General features: G+C 38.5%; 1 protein-coding gene across 2 annotated transcripts in view; it reads left to right on the forward strand.

Annotated features, from left to right (window-relative positions):
• Nucleotides 1-18,941, forward strand: part of PRUNE2 (prune homolog 2 with BCH domain) — a 130,192-nt gene that overhangs the window by 84,971 nt on the left and 26,280 nt on the right. The gene's annotated exons all lie outside the window — the stretch shown is intronic.

Below are 18,941 nucleotides of genomic sequence, written 5' to 3' on the forward strand. Positions count from 1 at the left end.
AGATTGTTGGTTCTTCGTTGCTTGATATGAGCCAAATTAGGGTTGTTTTGCAATTGATTTGAAGGTTACTTTCTTGCAGGACTAAATCTATCTTACTTCTGTGAAGTCCCGCTGATTGTATGACCTACTTTAAATCTGAAACAGATATGGCCAGGGCATACAGGCCCAAGCCAGGTACTGATGATGTTGCCAGTATATGATGAGATTATGGAGAGATCGAAGTGAAGTGCTATATCTGCCCAGTGCAAAACTGCTGAGAAGGAAGAGAGGAGGAAGTCAAGGCCCAGAGTCAGAAAAACATGCTGCTTGTAGAGGAAAGTAAAGCATGAAAGAAAGTTGTGGTCTTTGTGATTATTTTCAAGCTTTAGTCAGAGCAGAGGAGCATTTATGACTGTTGGAATTGAAGTGGCGATTGAAGCAGATTGAGTGAGTACATGTTTACCTGGTTTTGGGTGGACATGCAGTCTCTGTGCTGGCAGCATTCCTCCTGCCAAGTGGCTCTCTGCTGTGTCATCAGATGGAGTGAGGGGTGGCACTCCTGACTCCATTTACTGTACTGTATTGGAAAGGGTGCTTCTGTTGTTGACCTCTCTTCCTTTGCAAAAGGCAGGCTGCCATCAAGGAAGAGGAAAACCCTCAGAAGTTTTAGCAGAAGATGAGTACTCATCAGACCTGTACAGCCTGAAGTAAACCAACTATCGAGTGCTTGACCTCGAAACTAGCCAAATTATTGTGGGCTGCCACAGCATTTCTGTTGCACCCAATCCTCTCAGCTTCTAAATTCCATTCCAGAACGAAAAGTAGAAATTTTGAAATTTCCTACTCAAGAGAAATCTGGGAGAAGCCAAACAAGCAAAATTTCCAAGCAGCCGTTTTGCATCCATGTTGTGTGGAAGGGTGGCTTAGAATCTGCAAATCTAGGAAAGCTAGGTTTCCTTTGACTTGGAGGTGCTTTGTTAGCCCTGGAAGCCATTCTCTGGTGTTACCTCTGCAGGGTTTCACTGGGAGTTCCTTAAAAACAACTAATTTCAATTAGTAACAATGCTTTTTTGATAAACCATGCAAAAATCTTAGAAGCATGGAATGCCTACCAGTTCTGCTCACAGCTAGTAATGACTGGGACAGGAAACAGGAAGAGTTGTTTAGAGATGCTGGCTAGTTGCAGGCTTGCAAATCTGACATGAAGAAATTGTCTGTCATTTCCTCTGTCTCCCATAAAGCATTTTAAATTAAAACCAGGCAGATGCTGCCCCAGTCTAAGTCACACTGATTAATTACATGCAGGAAGCATCCTAGGGATTTGGCTTGTCATACTTACATTCCCATGATGTAGAGAGGAAAAGAAAACTCTAGGTATCTGATTTAGAATGATTTGTAAGTAAACCAGCACATTTTCAACTTGAGATAACTTTGATGCAGTAAGACTCTTAGTTAGACACCTCAGGAAGAAAATCTGATTTTTGAACTTAGACTGGTACTAGAAAAAACATTGTTATGCCGTAGATTAACAGGGATGTGTTAACATCTTACTGCTATAAATTGCTATATCCGTTTTGAGAAGAGCTCTGCTGTTGTTTAGGAACTTTTGCAAATCCTGAAATATTACTCAACAACAGTTCACACTGGAATTTTGCATGCAGTACATTCATTATTCTTAGAAATTAGTGTATTAGAGTAAAAATCCAAAACTTAGAGTAAAATCCAAAACTGGACCATGTTAATGTTCATGTGTTTTCAGTAAAAATTTATATGCATGATGGAATGTGGTGCATCCTGCAAGAAAAAGATAAAATAATTCTTGGTATAGAATATAGTTTCTCTATAGTTTCTAGTTTAGTCTTTTCTCTTATCTTACTTAGAAGTTGTTTAATATTAAATGTCTTTTTAGTCAATAGCATTGGCTTTTTCTGTCCTTTACACTTCTAATACTGATGCCCAAAGAAGCAAAGTAAGGAACTTACTCAGCTTCCACATTAACAATTAATTGTGGGAGCATGGAACCTGTAAAATCTATTTTGCTTTGGGTTGAAGTTTTCTTGTTAGATTTTTTCTTGGTAAGTTGTAAACTTTAATGGAAGATTCTTCCAGCATTAATTTTATTAAAAGTAATTAATCCTCTTCTATGAAGATTTTGTATGTAGTAGAGATTGCTTTTGTGGTGTGGTTTTCCCCTCAGTTTCCACTCTGCTTGGTAGTTATTCAGTAAACTTGTAGTAAGCTTATATCTTTGGTCAGTTAGGTAAAGACTTCAGACTTCCTAGGAGAAGAGACATATGCATCCCTGTGCATGCCCACAGCATGATCACAGAGGCCTTGATTCCTTTGAAACCAAATCAAACACACACAAAAAAAATACTATGATGAAACACATACAGGAATAATTTTCTTCTAGATGATATGCCCATTTAAAGAAAGCTCTTGCATAAACAGCTGAAAAATTAGCAGCTGACATGGTAGAAGTGTGTAATTAGAAATGCTTTCTTAATGTATTTAATTTACAGTTTTAAAAACAGAAGTTCCTTCTTAAAACATAACTCAGTATGCAGCTTTTGACCTTTTTAGTCTGAAATTACCTGCTCTTCGTGGCCAGTGAAGTTTAAAATAATGTGATGCAGCAGAGCTGCCAGCCTACGGGAGGTTAGGGAAGAAAAACTGGTGTCATCACATGAGAGAAGAAACTAAGACTTTTCTGATTGTTGCAATACAATTTCCAGAAGGTAACTGATGGTGCTAGTCATCAGGCTTTGAGTCTTCCAAAGATCTACATCAAAGTAAGATGTAAAGAAACTCTTTAGTGTGAGGGTGATGAGGCACTGGAACAGGTTGCCCGGAATAGCTGTGAATGCTCCATCCTTGGAAGTGTGCAGAGCCAGGCTGGATGGGGCACTGAGCAACCTGATGTAGTGGTACATGTCCCTTCCCCAGTCAAGTGGGTTGGAACCAGGTGATCTTTGAGGTCCCTTCCAATCCAAATTCTGTGGTTCCAGCATCTTAGAAAAATAAATTTATCATTTGTATTCAAACTCAAACCCAACCAATGAACAGCTGAATTAGTTTATGAAGGCACTCATTAGTAACTGTCTTGTAATCCCTTTTATATCCATATTTATATCCCTGTTTAGGAAAAAAAAAGAAAAAGTTCCTACTTGTACTGTGCTGAAGTAGGTTCCTTTTGTAGTGGAGTAAGGGTCCAAGAAGGATGCAGTTCGCATTGTTTCCAGCTTTCATCCAGCAGATGTCTGCCACTTCTTCTGATAAAATTGCCTGTTACACAGAAGAGATGTTGGAACTCTGATGGCTGAAAACTTTGAGCTTTCTGGATTTAAGGGTGCCGAGTAAACACCTTGTTTGACCAGAGACCTTGGAAAAGGCTTCAAAAATTGAGTGATAGCACAGAAACTGTGTGTGTGTAGTTTGGATAGTATTGTGTGATCTCACTGGGTGAAAAAACTTGGATTTGGGATTTTAGGATATGGTGATATATGGGAGACAAGATAGAATTTTGGGTGTGGGTTAGTTGTCTTTATTGCACCTTTTTCCTTCTTCTTCACAAATCTGGGTGGGTTTCTCTGATTGGGTGAAAGATGTCCGCGTTGCGGGTTTTGGGTGATAATAATTGGATTAGAAGCATAAATAATGTAGATGTGAACTGTTTGTTGGATAACTGGGACTTAAATAGCCTCAAATAGAAACTATTTTAGCTCGCTCTCTCAACTTGTTAGAGAGAGCTCACATCTCGTGAGTTTGTAATAGATAAGGATAATAAACTTCAGAGTGAGACTTCAAAAACAATCTCTCCTGAGTTTTATTCGCCCTGACCTTGGAGAAAGAAAGAGCCTGGTATTCCAACAAAGAGGGAATTAAGGTTTTGAAATTTTAATTAAATTTTAACAAAAACTAGAATGAAGAAGTGCCTTAAAATCTTGATGTTTGCTAATCACTGCCCTTCATCCCAATGTCACACATAACAACTCTAAAAGGTGTTTTAAGGAAGTCTTTAGCTAGGGGTGAAGTTCTTCCATCCTCTCCTGTTCTGTTTCTGCAAGGAAAAGCTTCAGCAGGGAGTGAAGAATAAGGATATTTATTAGTATTAAAACCCTGGAGAAAAGACATCAGCTTGTCTCAGAAATACACAAACACCAAAAGTAACAAACCTTAGAGGTTCTTTGGACTCCTAAAAAGAGTACAAAAAGATTTGATAGCTCATTACTAAGGTCAGTCTTTCTGAAAAAAAGCAGCTTTTTATACAGCATGTTAGGTGGGCAGGATTACGTACTTTGCTGCTGCTGACTGGAGGTGTGCCAGCAGTAAAATTTATAAAAATGGGAGGTAATTTTGTTCTTGATAGAAGGTGTCTTGTCTTACAGAGCTATATGAAGGCTGGTGGTGATGAATTGGTCAGGAGGCAGAAGGAGAACACAGCAGATGGCTATGCCAGTTTTTACCCAGCATATTTGTCAGAGTATTTTAGTGGCTGTGTATACCAGTGGCTGTGTATATCATTCTTCCTTTTACCTTTTCCTTATTAGAAGGAGTTAGAAAGAGCTGAACAAAATACTGTTAAATGATGTATTGACTTGAGGAACAAGAAGCAGTGAGAACAGTAGAAATAAGAACAGAGATATTTGGAAGGTTTGGGGAATAGCTTAGAAAACTGGAGGCAAAACTGAGCAGAAGACAACTTCCTTTGAAGAACTGCCACAATGTATTTAGCCTGCTAGAACAAGACTTCAAAAGAAAACTTTGTTTGTCTTTCTGATAGCTTTTTCTCAAAGTAACAGGAATAATTATTTTCTGCTCACATGCATAATGATGTTTTGGAAAAGATAGTTCTTCTACTGCCTCTGTCTGAAATATACCTCTTTGACCACTACTATACTGCTGGCTATTAAAATTGCCCAGTAGAGGAAGCAATCCAGTGTTTTATTATTAGGAAAGCCTGCTTTCATCACGTTCCCCTGTGCTTGCCAGTGAATAAAGATAATCTAATTTAATTAAAGAAAAATATGTGACTGTTACAAGATTAATAAGAATTCTGAGATGACTCTGCTGTCTCTGTGACTTAGCCAAATACAAATAAATCTCAACGCCATTAATTATTTGAGTCAATATCAATGCCCAGTACTGAAATTAAATACTGACAGACTGGAACCCAGGAAGAAATTCACATTGATTCAAGTGACCAAAGGTTTCACCACATATTTTCTCAAAAATGTCTCTTCTGTCATCCCAAAGCTAGAATAAGGCAGTGAGTTAGAGATCCCAGGTTTGCGTTTTTCTTTAATGGGTAAAGCAGGGATGCTATATATAAGATGCTTAAAGGCTTGAAAATCTATTGTAAGAAAAATAAAGTAACATTTACTTCCCTTTGGATACCTGTTTCCTTTTTTTCCTTGGAGACCTGTGGGGCTGCCATCTTTCACTTCTGTCAGAATTGTTTATTAATTGGCCAGATCCACTGGAAAGCAGTTCCAGACACTCTGTGGACCAGGCATGCTGGTTCAGTTGTTTCCAGCTCCTGCTGAACTACAAAATTATGGACTTGAAATAGGAATTGAACTTAGGTCTCCCACTTTGCAGCACAAAGCATGACATTTGACTTAACACAAAGACCATGCTTTAAAGGTTAAAACCAAATGTAAGTAAAGGAGTAACAACTGAGAAGGTTGCTGTAGGAAGGTCCTGATGATCTCATTTTTTGTAAAAAACAGCTTTAATATTTACACAGCAAATATCAAGACCTTTAGAAAAATCTTTTAAGAAGAAAAGAACAGCACTTCACTGACTGAAAAACAACTTCAAAATGGAAAAAGCCCCACAACTTACTATTATTTACTAATTGCACTGAAATTTTAATTAAATTGTGAGATTGGCCTGATAGAGCCACTTTCTTAAAGCAAGAAGACCTGGACTTTCTTAGTATGGTTTAGCAGTTAAATGAAAAAATTCCTCGCTATTAAAAACACCACTGTTTTCTGACCTAATTACTTATATATTCCAATCAATGTGATCATTGACAAGAGGTTGCAGCCTAAAGTGTTAACAAGCTTTGAAACTTTAACCCTGTTCACACAGACCTGAGTTTGGCAGTGAGCCTCAGAGAGGTAAGGGGTCCCAGCAGAGCATCTGTTAAGGAGTCCATGAACTGGTTCTGGCTTTTGCATGGGGAAGGGCATGGGGAAATGTTGTGCCAGCAAGTGACTGGACACTGAAAGACACAGCAGGGGCTGATGGCTCTGCTGGACGACCCCCAGAATTTTGCACGCACAGACTGTGAGGGCATAAAAGCGCAGAGTTTCCTGTGCTGAGGCACCCAGCTCAAGCTATTCTTTTGTTGTTGCACCATGATTAGGTTGCTTTAAGGGTTGAGACTCTGCTATGGGAAGAGTGGGGTTGCACCGGTAAGGAAACCTGGTCTGACCGCATCAGTGGGGAGTCCCAGCTCAGGTGCTCTGAGTGTGACTGCCAGAATGGCTCGTGGATGGTCGGAGAGGGAAGCTTCCTCAATGGCATCCTAAAATCTCAAAAATATTCCATGGTAGTCTGCACGTGGAGAATTAAGACCTTGTTTTCTGCCACACTACTGAATTCACAGCTTCTGTAATCTTGCTACTAATGACTTCGATTGTACATGAATGCTTCATATCTTTATTTCCTGGATACAGGAAGTCTGGGAATTGCAGACTTCTGGGTGCATGCTTACTGGGTTTATGGACTTTTGATTTTAAATGAAATAAATCTTGGCCAGTTGAAAAAGTGCTAGAAACATCACCATCACTGGAAATTTTATGTACAGCTAGGTGACAGAAACATCAAAGACGACGGGTCTGCGGCACTGTCCTCTTTGGAGGTGTATTTTCATATCAGTGATGATTTTTAAATTTCTTGAAATGCTTCATATTTATCTGTTTTCCTTTAAAATAGCATCTGGGACTGACTTACCAGGACATGTGTTGCAGATAATGACCACTTGCTCTGTAGGATGACTAATACCATGAAGAACAAGGTGGGAGTCACTGAATTGTAATTTACACTGTGCTGTAGCCGTGCATGGAGCTGTACTGAAAAGAGAAAATGAGGTTAGGCTTTTGTTTGTTTTTAACTGTTTCTGGCTAAGCAGTCTGACGTGAAAGCTTCTCCAGTTCTCATTATATTCCAGGAGGATCTGTGCAATATGAAGAGAGAAGCCAGATGAGGGTTAGGCTGTCCTAGGGTCTATTGCCTTGCTGTGGGGATTAGGATTGGAAGCTGTTTTGCATTTGGAAAGGAACCTGGATTTTTCAGGGACGCTACTCGCAATAGACTTTTATAAAAGGAGACTGTGAGACTGCACTGCCTGAGAAGAAGTATCCTTTCTTTCCCTAAGAAGCACAGTTGGGACCACAGGCTGTGGGCATTGCTTCCTGCTGCACATAGTTTGTGTTTTCAGAATCTACTATTCCTTCTGAACTGGTGGTTGTTGGTGTTTTGGTTTTTTTGTTTAAATTTGCTCCTGCATTCCCATTGCTAAATTGCAAACTGAAAAAAATTATGCAAACCGTGTCTGAGTGTGCATGTACTCTATAGCCATCAATGCAGACAGAAATGAGGGCTGAGATAAGTTATATCCATAGGAACTTTTGTCATGCAATCACAGCATAAGCTTTCCTCAGGCAGTGAAATGAAGCAGCAGGGAGCTTTTTGCTGCCACACGCTGCTCGCTGCATCAAAGTTTGATGATGCTAAGATGAAGCTCCACAGGGAACGTGAAAAAGAATTGTAATTTTCACGGCCGAAGCACAGCTCTGCATTTGTTGAAGTGCGCCTGTAACCAAAGCCCAGTAGCTGCTGGTTCACACAGCCGGCTGTGTGAAGGCAGGTGATCACCCTTATTTAGCAGTACCACTGCTCACGTGACAAGAAAATGGTGGAGGATCTGTATTCCTAGTAAACTGCTAGGGAACGAGGGATGCTGAAGTGCACCAGTGAAGCATCTTTACTATTTTTGCAGTAGAGAGGCCTTTTCAAGTCTTCAGAAGGTAAGCGTCTCTTGGCTCCGAGCAGCAGATGTGCAGGAGATTTTCTGATTAACGGCTCTTTGTTGCAGTTACTTTAGACAGAAAAAGGATAAATGCTAGTCAGCATGATGCAAAGCGCTCCGGACCTCATTACTGAAAACAGGGCAGCTGTATTTTAATTCTGTTGCAGCTCTTTATGAGAGGAGCTTACATCAGTTCGGAAGGATTTCTTTTGTCTGAGCACAGGCATGGTATTTATAATTAGGAAACAAAACTTCTCTGCACAGTCACCTAATGTGCTGGATTATTTTCAGCTTTTTTTGCCTAGCTCTGAGGATACAATGGGCAAAAAGGGATGAAAGGGCATTGCCAGCATATATCTTGCTTTTAAAAGTGCTTAATTACTGGTAGCTCCACTGTTTCTGACAGCTCTCATTGTAGGCTACTTGGCATTATAGTTTCGGGGTTTTTTTCCCTGTCAACTGAAGCATATGATTTTTGAATTTTTTTTCAATGTCCTCCTAAAATTTTTGAAGGTTAACTGATGAAGGATGCAGCAGTAATCTCAGTGGTAAGAGATTCAATTACTGCAAAAGTTGGTTTGTGCAGGCAGTATTTTTTTAAATTTAATTATAGGAGCTTGATTCAGCTCATTCGGTTACTTGCTTTTCTCTCTGTGATGAAGGAATGAAAATATTCTTCAGTTCCAAGTATGGTAAGCACATAAATGATAGTGATGATAGTGATATGCAGGAGGCATTGAAATATATAGAGTGTAAAAATATTGACCACTTAAAGCAACATTGAAAGGAAATGTATGCCGGCTTGTTTCTTTCTGCAGCCAGAATGCTTCTAAGGGGGCTGGGGAAGGGAAGGATGGGCAGGCAGAGATGTAATTTCTCGATTTATGTATATTTGCTTGGAAAGCAAAGCTGTTTTGAGAAAGGGAGGATGCACACAGCTCTAGCAGCGCTATCAGGAGGCATTAAAATAACTGTGGAGGTCAGAGCAGGGAACAGTGCACACCATTCCTTACCCTGCCAAACATTTCTTTCTTCCAGGGCTGCCATGTTTATTCTTTCACTCTCAGCAACGCTCTTCACCAATATCTTATGTGGGGTAGGGATGTACAAAGATCCAAAATAGCCTTTTCTTTCTTGGCTATGATTAGTCTGTTTTTTTATTTGGCTTTGCATAAATCTGGATAGTAGAAAATTCATGTAGTTAGAGACAAATCTCGTTTTTGCATACATTCACTACTTAAAAAACTTCAATCCTGCTACAGGCAGTCTGTTGCAGTTTTGTGGCATCTCTGCATAGAATTCAGCAATAATAGGAGAACAGTGTTATTTACAGCTTGTAATATATCTGTAGGAAAAGGCAGATGAAAAAAAACCATCTTAAAGCCCCCGTCTTTGTTTGGGCAAAAGTTGCAGCTTGCAGACTTAATAAGAGACAACGTGTAGATGAGAATATGTTTTTGAAAGCACCTGTGAGTATTGATAAGGCTTTTTTTTTAATCACTGTAATGTCTTCAGGATTGGAGACACTCCTATCATGTCCTGTATAAATACCCAGAAAATGACAGTGCTACTGCAACAACAAATAATACTGAGGCAGGGGAAAGTGGGAGTGCCATTCCAGTTGCTTGACGCATTTAATAGTTTATCTACTTTGTTTTTCCTTTGGACATTGAGGGAAGTGGTTTTGCTGTTTACAGGATTTTAAGAATTAACTTAGTTCTTAGTGTATCTGGTAGTTTGTGGTCTTATCTACAGCCTTGCACCTGTGAAAAACCTATGACAGCAGCAGATGGGACTTTTTTATTCTAGGCTAACAGATGAAACCTGATTGTGTCCTACACACTGGCAGCAGACTCTAAAGAGCTGTCTGCTGGGCAATAGCCCAGCAGAATACACCATTGCCTGCTTGTTGAAAGTAGAGCATATAGCTAACCTTGCCCATATATTTCCCTAGCTGTAATATGTAAGTGCCATGTGGAGGAAGGAGGAGCCCCATTTTCTCTCCTTCTGAGTATTTCTTACTCAGTCTGGCATTTCCTGTCACTCTGACTCTTTCACAGCATTCTTGCTATGGCTGACATTGCTCCTCTTTCCCACACTTGGGCTGGTTTTTATCTTCCTACTGCTTCTTGTGGCGCTTCCAACTCAGTGACAACTCAGTGACAGAGTTCAGCTTCTGAAGATAACTGGTGGCTTTCTGCATCTCCCATCTTTCTTTGAACATGCCTTTTAGGCCTGCCAGCTACAGGGTCTAACAATCTTTCCTGTTCCTAAAACCTCTTGCCAGAGCAGGCTTGCATGTTTTCCAGTTTTACTGCTTCTGTAAAGCCTGTGTGCCCTGATTAGGAGTCTTCCCTGGCTCATGTTTGGGACTTACTTAGTTTTCCCAAGCTGATAATTTCCCTGTATGAATAGGAGTTCATTTCAGTCACAAATAGACACCCAACAGGATATTTCCATTTAAATTTTCTGGCGAAAATTCCCACTCCATATTCTGCAATGTCACTTAAATTCCCCTGCTGTTAATTGCATCACCACCAACTGCAGCTTTAAGGGGCACTTAAGTTTGACATTAACACCTTTTCAGAGCCTTTTCTTTAGGTCATCCATAGCCAAGACAGGGAAAATGTAGCTGTTGGTTTTTCCTAAGTTTGTAGTAGGTCAGCTAGGAATCTAAATTATAATAACACTTCACAACACTGTAAGTTGTGAAATCATTGATACAATAATGTGGAAAAGATGGAAAGATAGATGTTCGGCAGTACAGTGACACAGATGTGAGAAAAGAAGACAAAGAATTTCACAATATTTAAGGTATTGAGGAAATAGAAATATTTTGAGAATAGAGAATGAGATGATAAATGGGACCAGAGAAAAGCAGTATGAGGGGAGAAAAAGATAGAAGTTGAACAATAATTTAAAAAAACGTTGCCACGTATCTTTTCCTATCTATCAACACATTGTCCAAAATCTGAGCTTGAAACCAGAAGAGTATTAGAAAAGTACTAATGCTTTAATGGATGGATGAAAAAAAAATCTGTACATCTTGATGTTAAGGGAATTCTTGTAATTAGCAGCTCTAAAAGTCATCATCACATTTTGCCATGTGAGCAAGACATACTTCACCTGTTGTAAGATGCTTTGTTGAAGCATTTTGTTCCAGCCTAGTTTAGGATGGTAATAAGTGTCATCAGTGCTGTACATGTCATCATCCAGACGTGCAGAGAAACAAGTCCAGTGAGCAATGCAAGAAATTGCCAATATTACAGAAAAACCAAGTGGTAAAGAGAAATAGCCACTGAGGTTCAGGTACTAGCTCAGTTTCAGAACTAATGGTTATGGATAATGGTTAAGAGCAGTGTGAGGCATTTTAGCATATTCTCATTTGGAAACAAATGTGCTTGATACAGTGTAGATTGTTATAGTTGGAGGGGATTTTCCACAGTCCAGTGGAGAAGAGACAAGTCCAGTGGGGTATAAAATTTACAACTTTCTAAAGATTTTTTGGCTTCTTATCCTGCAGCCTCTTCCCTGTTAAGTACTCTCAAATCATTATCATACTTCCTGAAAGTGCAGATGGCTGCACTGGCTAGAAGGTGCACCCTGCTTTTTCAAGTGCTTTTGATATGCCAGTTACATCATTTGGAGCTGCAGGTATTCTGATGGTTGGTCCTGACAGCACAGTATGGCAGGAAAATGTCACAGTGAGCCACACATTCTGGAAGAGAAACTGGTTTAAAAGTTAGGAAAACTAAAACTGAGTTCTAAAAGTGAGTTTTCTCAGGGAATAATTAATCACTCAATGAGAGTGGAAGGCAAGAATCTCATTCCTGGCATCCTAATAAATTTTAAAAATATAATTTAAAAAGAAAATGTATTCTCAGGTTATACTTACAGATCTTTTGAATCAGATTGATTTAATTTCTATTTTCTCTGCTGGTATTACCATGTTGCATTTGTAGTGTTTCTTCAAGAGTGGTTTTGATTAACAGATCATCCAGATATGTGAAATATTATCTGTAGAATACTAACAACATCTATTAAGAGATCAGAAATATGCTTTCTAATTGCTAATACTGCTTTGAACCTACACAGCATACTTCCTGACCTTGTGATCTCTCAATGTTGATGGAGGAGCACCCATAAACTCCACATAAACTCCCCAACTTTGTGTTGTTAATTCTGGTGATTTTCCATTGTTTCAGTAAAGATTGAGGAGCATTGATCTAGGCACCTAACAGAGAACAACCCCGCTCTGAGGGCAAAACTGTGTGGTGGTATACAAGTGCAATGCTAAGCAAAGAAATAGGTGTTAAAGTGATATGTTACTTCTGCCTTAGGATTTGTTACTCTCTGCTGTTGCACACAGAATATTGTCTTAAGAGAATATTATTAAAATGGTAATACTAGGAACCTAGCAGGTTCTGCATTTCTCTGTAAGAGGTATAGTTGGAGACAGTGTGGTTATTTGGATGCTTTCCAAAAGCACCACCTACATAATTGTCCATGTTCATGCTGTGAAGTTATGTGGTTTTGGAGACTCTGGGATCTGCTGCTGGCAGCATCAGTCTGGCTTGCATTTCTAAGTCCCCATTTCGGCAAGATATCTGGGTTTGGAATTTCCAATTTCCCTCATTTTATATTAAGATGCATTTTTATTTCATGTGTCTGGAAGTCACATATAATTGAAGAAGGCTGGATCCCTGGATCTGTTCCATAGGCCTTCCTAATCCATGGGCATCTTCATAAAGTTAATGAAATAGCCTAGTGAAATCTATTATCCCTGTTACTTTGATTTGTCCCTTCATGGCTCTCAGCATCCCTCCATGGCTTTTCCTGTTTCTCTTGTGCTGTGACACAGGGAGGGAGCTGGCAAAGGGTCAGGACAGACAGCATGTGCCTGCCTAGCAGCAGTGAAAGCAGCAGCATATGCTTAAGAATCACAACTTTTTTTTTTTAGCAGTCTTAAGCTGATGCAAGGAGCCAGGAAAGCCTACCACTTTGACAGGCTTCTTGGAATAAAATGAGGCTTACAGTATAAGTTAAAAAAGATGAACAAGGAAAAAGATGGGTAGATAAACAGACACTAAACAATTAATTTGATTGGAGACTAGGACATGTTTTAATAAAGAATGATTAAAAATGTATTCAGTAGCTCTAAGTGAGAACTTTAACATGTTTTCAAATCTTGTGGCTGTATAAGGAGTTTTCTACAGAAAGAATATTGCCTCTTATTGTTATGCCTAGCTTTTTCATTCAACTCCCACGCTGAAAATGGAGCAAAATGTTAGCACATGAAAACTGAAGTATAAAAACCAAGGAACTTATGATTTTTGCTAATATTTAGCAATGCCTTATTCTGTGGCTTTCAAAAAAGACATATATTTCTGTAAAATAGGATTATAAGCATGTAATCTACTAGGCAGTAAGCAGTATGACAATGATGAGTTAGCATTTGCACAGATGTTGATTAATAAACCTTTCAGCTCAAACAAACCACCACAGCTTTTTTATTTTCTTTTCCTTTTCATACAGATGTGGGAGTAAAAGTCTCATGCTATGCATAAATTATAGTGCTCAATCTATAGATTTTTCCTAAACTAATTTGTGATTAAGAGCTACAAAATAAATAGCAATAGAAACACCGCTAATTTCTAGCATATGGTTGCTAAATTCAGGTCTTAGGAGGTTATAAAATTAATCCATTTTTACAAGTCACCTGTATACAGTATAATTATTTTATGCAGCTGTGAGTAAAAGTAATTACTTTTTTATAGTCTCAGATATCCTGGAGTGGATTCCTTCCAATACGCTCATTTTCTTGGTATGTGTATAGAGCTGAAGCATAATCTCTGACTGATACTGACTAAATCTTGCACAGTGTATGTCACTTTGATTTGTTGCATACTCTTCTACAGTTTAGGGATCATTAATTCTGCTGAACCTAAAAAAACACACTGCAGTCTCTTTTATCTCCAAATAGGTATCTGCATAAATTCTTGTTTATTGTCTGGACGTTTTGTAGCAGGGTACTAGTTAGAGGAAGTAATTTTGGGTTTAGTGGGTACATATGCTGATGGGTTTCTTTATCTCTTAGTGCTCAATTCCTTTGGGCTTCTGGGGACTAATATTCTTGCTTTCTTTCTCTATTTCTTCCTGTGTATTTTCATCAAAGTTTCTTCACACTAAAGCCCATTATTTTGTCAGTTGTTATTTCTGAAATTCATATATTAGCACTGTATTTCCTAAAGCATCTCCTTTTGGTAGTAGACACAGTTGATACTGAAGTATGTCCAACATTTCTCTGACTGCAGAACTTTGTTACCTGTGTAACCTGGAATGACAAGCATCAAAACTCAAATACATGTAGATTATATTAGGATTTGTTGTTAGTCGAGTAGCATTTAAGATCTTGGAAATAACACATCTCAGTTATAACAGTTTATGGAGTTAATCTACAACTGGAAGATGATGGTCAGACTGACTTTCTTCTCTGAGCACTCCAAGTAGTAAAAGTAGGAAGTAGACATTTGCTTTCTTTTTAAAAATGCTGTTGTAGTGATGGTCTATAAACCTGTAATATCTTTTCTGAACAGAAATGGCCCAGAAATTACGAGCCACAAGTGTGAAGTCTATGAAAGAACACAAAAGATGTGCTGATTGGATATAAATGTGAAACAGCAAAACCGTTTCTTATTTAAAAATGAAATAATGTGTGAAGTGTTTAACTGTGCTAACAAAAAGGGTTTTGCTGTTCTTTTATATGAGGTGAGATGAATGTTGGAGTAGTGTCCTGGTTTTGACTGGCAGAGAGTTCATTTTTTCACATCTGGTACAGTGCTGTGTTTTGGATTCAGTATGAGAATAATGTAGATAACACACTGATGTTTTAGTTGCTGCTAAGTAATGCTTACCCTAAGTCAAGGACAGTTTTGGTGTCTCATGCCCTGCAAGCAAGCAGGTGCACAGGAAGCCGCGAGGAAGCATAGCTGGAACTGCTGACCCAGGCTGATCATAGAGCATCGTGCCTGGTGTGTGATCTGGGGAGCTACCCAGCAAAGGGGGGACTGATCGTGGCTCGGGGATGGAGTTTGTCGTGGCTGGGTGAGTGCTGAGCAATTGTATTGTTCCTCACTGAACCCCCAAGTCTAACTTTGTGTTCTCCACCCCATCCCACTGGGGTGGGGAAAAATGAATGAGTGTCTGTGAGATGCTTAGTTGCCAGCTCAGCTTAAACCATGACAGGTAGCTACAGTGATGGGTGATAGCAAAACACCCCTCATAAATCATGTATTTGGTAGCATATTTTGGCTCTAAATGTATATGCATTTCTTTAATTGCATACTGAAGAGGAATGGATCAATTAAGAAAACATCTTGTGTAAACACATCCTTGATATAAATTGCAGTTTGTGGAGTGTTTGAACAATTGTTTTAGGTTCTTCTAACGCTTTTAATTGCTTCCAAGTAGGAAGGAATTCTTGTTTTGTCTGAAAGAAGTTAGACATCTTCCAGTTGTGGTGATCAAAATAATGTGAGACCCATCAAGCAGATCAGAGATGGGTTTACAGAAGATACTGCATGCTCTGGCAAAAACTTAACCCTCCATAATGCTAAGGCACTTTCAGACAGAGCTGTGCTGAGACTCAGTAGACAGGCATTACTGGATAAATGCCAAGGGCTTTTTCATGCCTTCCAAGGAAAATAGTCTCATATCCAGTCCCTCAAGCTCTCCTTTCTGTTTTCCTGGGCTCAGTACTTGCATAAGGGTGGTGTTGCAGGGTGGGGATGGGATGGGTTCAAAGGAGAAGAACTTTGTGCTGCTTGTGTGCTGCAAAAGTAACTCAACGAGTTTAAGTTCCCCTACTTGCTTTTGTACCTAATATTTCACTTCCTGCATTATTCTTCAATGCAGCTCAATTTTTCTGCAAAATTAGTGAGAAGCTGGGCTATCAGCAGGACTCTTACTTCATCCAAAACCAGGGTATACCTGCATAATGTAGGGAATTTGAGAAGATGAAAAAAGCCTAAATGTCTAGCCTCTGAATAACTTTTCCACTGCACTTCATCTCCCCTCTTCACATTTGGTATCCAAACCAAGTATATATTAACATGCCCCAAGGTGATTTCATCCATGTCATTTCTTTGACTCATCATGTTTTGAAACTTTATAAAAAAACTTTTAATATCTTGTGAAAATCTAAGAATAAAATTATATCTCTATGTAAAGGGAACAGCATGGAGGAAGCATGATTTGCTTATCTAGGAAAAGTGCCTGGCAGTGGTGGGGTCCACTGCACACGAAACACTTGGAGTGATGAGTAAAGAAAATGAGAAAATGTTTATATTTTGAAGTCCAGCTGGTGAATAAATTATGGTGACAGTCACAACTGGATTAATGTTAATCTCTTTTGCACGTTGTAGGTATTTATTCAGAGCATTGCATTAGAAATGTATCTTGTTTTAGACTAAAGAAATTAACTTCTTGATAATAATAGCTGCAGAGCAACTTGGGAAACTGGTGATAGATCACAGATGACACAAGGGTGAGGCAACACAGCCCATAGGGATTATGACATATTGCTGTGAATATTCAAAGCTGCTCTTTCCAAAATAGCAGAATGCTGCTGTACCTAGACAAGTCAGGAAGGATAACTTTAATTTTGAGAAATACTGATTTGAGAGGACATTAAGAATTATTTAAAGCTCATTAATTTATTGAGCTGTAAGAATGTCTGAACCAAAAAAAAGAGCAAGGGAAGTATTTCAGCCTCCTGCTTCTCCTTTCAAATGAATTTGGTATCTCTCTCTGATCTGCCTTTGAGAAACGAGGGGGGTTCAGCTGCTTCTGAACAAAATCATAGACCTGAATATCAGAGCAAATAATCAGTAACTTGATTCCCAGTGCAGCTGATCCTTAAATGACTGGTCTGTGTACAACATAAAAGAAGTCATTTATGACACAAAAAACCTTAATTGACTTTGACCTCTGTTCCAAGATCCTTTTTTTATCAATCCAGTAAATCATACCTGATTAGAATGGGTTTTCTAAAGTAACTTAATTTATTTCTTCAATAGAAGCATTCATAAAAAGGGGATCAAAAAATATCTTTCTTTAATATTTTTGTCCACATCATCCATGTTACAAGCTGCACCCTTATGGCAATTTTATAAGCCAGAATTTTAAAAGCATGTGAAATAGTCTGTGGGAAAGGAAGAGGAGGTAGTTGCTTATTTTAAAGTTTCTGGAGTCTGACTTACATTGCTAGGGTTCCTGCTGAGATCTGTTGAGAGCTTCTGCACACCCAAAAATTACTCTGCAAGGTGCTGGGCTGCTCAGCATAAACCCATGAGTTCCTCTCAAAATCCATCAGAAAATGTGAAGCCGTGTCTGTAGAAAGCAATCTTCACCCATATCCTCCTCATTCTCTTAGTGACAGCAATTCTGAAGCCATATGTTGGGGCACAATATCACAGACATTTAAATATGGTTTTAAATATGCCTGTATTGCCCATTAATTTATGAGTGAAATATTGACTGTGGCATATGAAAATGAAGAACTTTCACTGAACCTAAGATGTGTGTGTCTGGCAAGGAATCTTTAATGTCTGTGGGTAAAGCAAAAGTATTTGGAAAAATAAGACTAGATCCCAAGGCAGACTTTCTCTTCTCCAAAAAGCCTGTTGACTGGTTTTGACAGTACATAAGAACCTGACACAATTAAAAAAAAAAAAAAAAAGGAAAATGAAAACCCAGGACCTAATCTCTGCTAAAAAGCTTCTGAAAGGCAGTAGCATTTTATGTGATTGAAGATAAAATGGAGAACCTTGCATCAGCAATGCTTTTGGCAACTGGACCTTTTTAAATTCCTGCTTTGACCCAGCTCTTGTAGGACCAGAGTCTTACTTTCCAAATTTAATAACCCAATATGAACAGTACAGATTTTTGACATTAAAAACACTGTGTCAACAAAATAAAGTTAGAAATTCTCCAACAAATTCTGATGCTGTTTGACTGTAATCCAGTAGGGATATTTTTTGAGTATACTGCTTGTAGCTGAATTTTACAAGAAATTCAAACAAGCATTTCACATGCAGCTTTTAATACTTAGAAATGTACTGTTCTTCACAAATATGGTAAAAAATTCTCGTTTAACTCAGCTGCAGCAGTCCCATTGAAAGCAGAAAAATACTTCAAAATTTTGTTGTGAAAGTGTAAGAGGCCCTAGAGAAAGCAACAATACCAACTCAAGTACATATGTGTTGAAAAAAAAAGTAAAAAGAAGATGCCAAAGGGAGAAAAGCAGTCTTGAGGTTATCCTAGAAACATCATGATTTAGGATAATTCTGTTCTGGGCATTGCAAAAATGTTACACAGCTCTAAATTTGTGAATTAATTACTTGTGGGAAATTGCTTTCTTTCAGGTTATAATTGTCACTGTTTCTGTAGGCATAGAGTATATAAAACTCAGTCATGCTCTTTTCATACAGAAGAAAATATGATCTTCATTCTTAAGCAATTTTTTTGTTTTATACAGAGAAAAGTGTTTCTTTTTAATACAGAAAGCCTGAAATTTCACTGTCCTGCTCTACCTTAGTCTTCACACAGCTTTGAATATTTCCTTTCAAATAATTTCCTCCAGTAATTTCCAAAGGCTGGGCAGGTAAGGAATTCCCATTTGGTCTGATAAAGCAGTAAGAAATATCACAAATTAATTGTTTGAATGACAGTACCAAAATTCTGTTATTTCCAACCAAAATATAAACCCTTGAGTACCCATAAGTCATCATCTGACTAATCCTGAGCTAATCGAAGAACTCTTCATGGTTTTATTTTTTAAAAGGTTAAAAAAGCACCACATAAAATCCAAATCTGAATTTAAAATGGGTTAGAAATATTCATATTCTCCCCCCACCCTTTC

This window comes from Haemorhous mexicanus, chromosome Z (assembly GCF_027477595.1).
Source record: "Haemorhous mexicanus isolate bHaeMex1 chromosome Z, bHaeMex1.pri, whole genome shotgun sequence".
Taxonomy (NCBI): Eukaryota; Metazoa; Chordata; class Aves; order Passeriformes; family Fringillidae; genus Haemorhous; species Haemorhous mexicanus.